Source organism: Bos mutus, chromosome 12 (assembly GCF_027580195.1).
Source record: "Bos mutus isolate GX-2022 chromosome 12, NWIPB_WYAK_1.1, whole genome shotgun sequence".
In the NCBI taxonomy this organism is placed as follows: Eukaryota; Metazoa; Chordata; class Mammalia; order Artiodactyla; family Bovidae; genus Bos; species Bos mutus.
In genome coordinates, this window is record NC_091628.1 from 26,453,896 (window position 1) to 26,459,329 (window position 5,434).

Genomic DNA, 5,434 nt, shown 5'->3' on the forward strand with positions numbered 1-5,434 from the left:
GCCCACTCCGGTATTCTTGCCTGGGAAATCTCATGGACAGAGGAGCCTGGCAGGCTACAGTCTATGGGGTTGCAAAGAGTTGGATAGGACTAAGCATGTATGCACACAGACATATGTATGAATACATATATGTGTCAAACTTGAGTTGTATATATACACACACACATATATGTAATCTTTGCTTCTGCTTATACTGCAATGGGCTTTTCCTTGAAGTTGTATTATTCAGGGTTTCTCATATAATATATATACATTTATACATATAAAACTATGCTTTCTGACAAATGTTATATTTTATCTTATTAGAAATTACCCCCAGAAAAGAATTATCCACGTGTAACTAAATCATTTTGCTGTAGAGCAGAAATTAGCACATTTTAAATTAGTTGGACTTAAACAAAATTTGGCTTCCCTGGTAGCTCAGATGGTAAAGCGTCTGCCTGCAATGCAGGAGACCCAGGTTCGATCCCTGGGTTGGGAAGATCCCCTGAAGAAGGAAATGGCAATCCACTCCAGTATTCTTGCCTGGAAAATCCCATGGATGGAGGAGCCTGGTAGGCTACAGTCCATGTGATCGCAAAGAGTCAGAAACAACTGAGTGACTTCACGTTCACTTTCCACAAAATTTAAAAAATTATCCAGATACCCAAAGATTATTTATTAATTAACCCAATTTAATATTATCTTAAGTTCTTAATGTTAACTAAAGATCTTGAATATTATGTGTAAATTGGTATATTATAGAACACAGTCACTGATGACATTAAACAGATTTAATTATCAGAATTGTAATTTAATTTGTTTAATTTGTTACCAGAATTTGTTTAAATTAAATAATTTTATGTTTTTTATAACCCCAAATTTTATATGAAATATGTTGTCTTGTCTGAACAGTAAACACATAGGAGTTTTGAGGACTTCAGATGAAATTGTTTATTCATGAGAAAAAAAAATAGAAATCTATTGTTAAATGTTTTCTTGTATTATAGTCTACATAGATAAAGTCAGGGAGAAGATATATAGCTGCTTTTAAACTGAAGTGGTCAAACAAGTCTAATATGTCCAAGGATTCACTTTGGTTACATAAACTTGGGTTTTTACATAAAAATGCTTCTCAGCAAGCAGTTTTCCTGTTAGCTATTTGTTGGTTTGTGGATTTGGGAAATGAATGATAACATATTTAAAGTATTAGAAGTTTAGTTTACTTTCTGGGAATTCTGGTAATATTAGATTTTTGTACAGGCTTATTATTATTTATAACACAATCAGAACAGAGCTTCTTTGTGAGGTTTTATAATCTATTTTGTTAATACTTGCCCAGTGTAGTTACGTATTTGAGACTTAGGCAACAAGAGGGAAGTGAAAGTGAAGTTGCTCAGTCGTGTCCGACTCTTTGCAGCCCCATGGACTGTAGCCTACCAGGCTCCTCCGTCCATGGGATTTTCCAAGCAAGAATACTGGAGTGGGTTGCCATTACCTTCTGCAAACAAGAGGGAAAGAAAAATGAAGTCTCTCAGTCATGTCTGACTCTTTGTGACCACATGAACTTCAGCCTACCAGGCTTCTCCATCCATGGGATTTTCCAGGCAAGAATACTGGAGCGGATCGTCATTTCCTTCTCCAGGGGATCTTCCCAACCCAGGGATCGAACCTGGGTCTCCTGCATTGCAGGCAGATGCTTTACCATCTGAGCCACCAGGGAAGCCAAACAAGAGGGAAAGATGTTCTCAACGACAAACAGCTGGACAAATAGCTTGACTCTCCAGTTCTGCAACATCAGCCATAGGTCAAAAATCACAAAACACAAGTGGACACTTTAAAAAACTGATTTGAGCTTGCCAACAACTCGACAAAGAAATGAATATGCCAGCAAACCAGATTTTCTGCTTTTTTCCTGATCTCTATCATATGTTTGGGAATCTTGTGATAGGACAACCCCCCTCCCCACCTCCACCACACACACAAACTGCCAAAATGTTATCTTTAAAATTTTAAAATATTACTCTCATACAGATATAGACTAAATGCATGTAAAAGACTTATTTAATTCATTGGTAAGGGAACCAGACAAGTGGTAAAGCTGGTTCAAAATGCATTTGAGGCAAAGTGCATTTAAAGGCAATGAAGAAAAGAAAAAAAAAAAAGATTGCCAGGTAGATACAAATTTGTTTTATAAAGTGCAATAAAGGTATAATCTTTGGAGTTATTTTTTTCTGCACAAAAATCATTTAATTTCTATAAGATAAAAATCTGATAATCACAGTTTAACTTCATAGCTTCTGAACCCTAATGAACAGTAAATGGTATGACAAAGGTACAGTCCCATGGAGAATTAAATATTCCCTTCATGGGTCTATCAGACAATGATTCAGTATAACAGTGAAACAGGACAAGCAACCTTCCTTTTTTCCTCATTTTGCAATTTTTTAACTTTATGAGTATGATATTCTCCTGTAGTTGGCCCCAGGGAACTTACACAGAAATGTAGATTTCCACTCTCAGGAAGGGAAGGTCTCTCTAATTCATTCAACAAAAATATTTGACATGTATTTTGTGCTAGACACTGTACTGGGCCCAAGAGTATAGCAATAAGCAAATCATTGCAAAATATCTCATGGTCCTTACATTCTAGTAGTTTCCCTGGTGGCTCAGACAGTAAAAAAAAAATCCACCTGCAATGAGGGAGACATGGGTTTGATCCCTGGGTTGGGAAGATCCCCTGGAGGAGGGCAGTAGGAGGAGACAGATTATAAGCAACAGGTGTCTACATGTTAGGTGGAGACTGTTGGGGTGTTGAGATGTGTGACAGTGTCAAATGATGGAAAGTGCTAAGAATCAAGCAAGAAGTGGGAAAGGGGAATGTTACCATTTTTAGGAAACACTCATAGAAGTGACACTTGAGTGGATATAAAGGGAGCGAGGAGGACTGGTGCCAAGGTTGGGCACAGGGAGATGATGGAGTTTGTATTGTGCTCCCTCGGAGAGAAGGATGTGAAGAGGGAAACTTCTAACAGTCAGGTATGGACTTAGATGCCATTTCAGAACTTTGGCGTTATTGCATGTAACCATTGGGTGGTCAAATACTGTGCAATAATCATGCATAATAACCATTGTATGGTTCTAAAAGTTTGGCCTTTACCATGGCTGATAAATTTGGGGCTCAGCTTTTGAATCATAGATTATATTTGGTTAATTTTTAATAATAAAGACATTTAAGTGATAAAATAATTATTATATTCCTTTAAGGATTTTTAAAAATGATATAATGTCATAGATGCTATTCCACCTCCTGCTTTAAGCTCTTTTGGGAGAGAAAAAAAAATGCTACATCATGTTTTAGTCTTTTCTTTTCCTTTATAAGCCTGTCTGGAAAGTGCCTGTCATTGATTTTGATCTGAAAAACTCTATCTTTTTTCCGTAACTTAATTTCATTTCTACAAAAGAAAAGTACCACTTATAATATTGTATATGTCATGCAGAGAAGAGTAGAAATATTAATTGCCAGTGCTTCAGTCTAATTTGTGCATCTCTCAGAAATGTCAGTAATAGGCAGCATGCACTTCTGAGGATGGTGAGTCAGCAGAACAGAGAGCGCTTAAATAGAAATAACCCAAGCATGTGATAAAAGGTACTCAAGGGTGATTGGCAACCCTGGTAGGATGGTGCACCAGTTAACTTGATAATATGAAGACACCCAGAAGACTGTATTACCTTGGAAATACTAATGGAACCAAGTAGTCTTAAAACAGGCCCTTTATGTCATTAAGGATGATTTTTTTCAGCACTACCACATCACAGGCTCTGCAGTATTTTGGTAGTAACAGATCTGAATCAGCAATGCAAGGGGAATTTCAATTTTGGTTAAAATTCCTGCTTGACCGTAACTTCTTCTCTTTTCAAATCAAGTTGAGTCAAGTTATTTGTGTATGTACACAGTTAGAAACTCTTTGTGGGCAGCTACTGCCTTCATAGGTGTACTGGCAAAGTTTGCAGATATGAATAACAGCACTGTCTCTGAATCTCATGCCACTCATGGACACTGATCATGACAGTAACTGCTACTGAGTTGCCATGTGCACAGCACCAGACACTGTAAGAAGTGCTATGTAGATGTGCTCTTATCTAATCCTCTCAGCAACTTTAGGACTAAATCTTAAAGATAAATCTGTTACTCAGAAAATTAAAATAGTTTGTCCAAAACTATGTGGCTTTGTGTAAGTCCTAAGCTTGGGGTTTGAATTTTCTTTCTACCATGCTAGTTACTCTGCCCTCAGATAATCTTTTCAGTTTTTCATAAGAACCATAATAAGCAAATGGAAATGTTTAAAATTCTTCATGTATTACAATCTTAGGTTAAAGTGCCAAATAAGGTCACACATGGAAAGAAACTTTAGTGTAGATTGAAAAATGAGGACTTTTTTACTTTTATAGCTCTGTCCCACTTAGAATCACTTTTCATCTAGTAGGGGAAAAAAAGCAATTTCATGAAGTGCTAATTATAATCAACTTGCATCTGTATAAGGACCTTAAGCCCTCCTCTTGCATATTCCATTATATAATTCCCCCCTTTCTAGGCCTGACAGCACTGAAAAGGTTTATACCTGGACTTGTAGTTCGATATACCGGTGAAAACATATGATGTTTTTTCCAATTTCAAATTTCTTCTCTTTTCCTGAATATTAGTTTATAGAAGGGCCTTGCTATGTACTGCGATACATATCAAATTCAACTAAAAATCAGAGTAAATCTCAGGTTCTTTCTGCATGTGAGAGAAGTCTGCTTCTTCTGTTGATTTTTTCCTAATAGGGTTACAGATTTCAGTAATTTTTTAATTGAGGGGAAGAGATCAAATATCTTATTTCTTAGCTTTTCTTTTCATAATCCAGATATGCTATAGAGGCTACTGGAATGGTTTTTACCACTCAGCACAAATGTTATAGCTTGATGCAGTTGTTTTTGCTAAAGTATAATGGCCTTTACTGCCCTAAAACCACTTCACTAAGGTTCAGAGAGGAAGCTTTTTCCCCCCAGAAACAACTTTAAAAGGCACTCTGTGATTTCAGTGGTTAGGGGCCAGGTTAGTTCCCAGAAGACATAAATGGAAACAGCTTTTCCAGAAGCACAAGTCTCCATTCTAAGGAGTCCTGGCATTGTTACTTAGGTAGACTCAGACTTACTACTTCTTATGTTGTGAGAGATACCAGCTCGATGGTAGTACCTCTTTCTGTGTGGGCCCTATGCCTAGAAGATGCATCAGTCAGGATTCCTTGTAAAACTGACAGCACACCCATATAGGGTAACTGAGGAAGATTTAATGAAGGGTCTCATTTCCAGTGTGTAACTAGGATTAGGAAATCCATAAAGGATGGTGAAGGCAGTCAATAGGAGGGGTATTTACTTGTGCCATGGCCTGTGGGGGCAAAGGGAAGGAAGT

General features: G+C 37.2%; 2 non-coding genes across 2 annotated transcripts; one reads left to right on the top strand and one right to left on the bottom strand.

The window, feature by feature from the left end:
• The first annotated feature begins 409 nt into the window (after positions 1-409).
• TRNAC-GCA (transfer RNA cysteine (anticodon GCA)) lies at positions 410-481 on the top strand. Its single transcript has one exon. It is a non-coding gene; the product is annotated as a tRNA-Cys (tRNA).
• Positions 482-1,630: 1,149 nt separating this feature from the next.
• Positions 1,631-1,702, bottom strand: TRNAC-GCA (transfer RNA cysteine (anticodon GCA)). The gene has a single exon. It is a non-coding gene; the product is annotated as a tRNA-Cys (tRNA).
• Between the last annotated feature and the right edge of the window lie 3,732 nt (positions 1,703-5,434).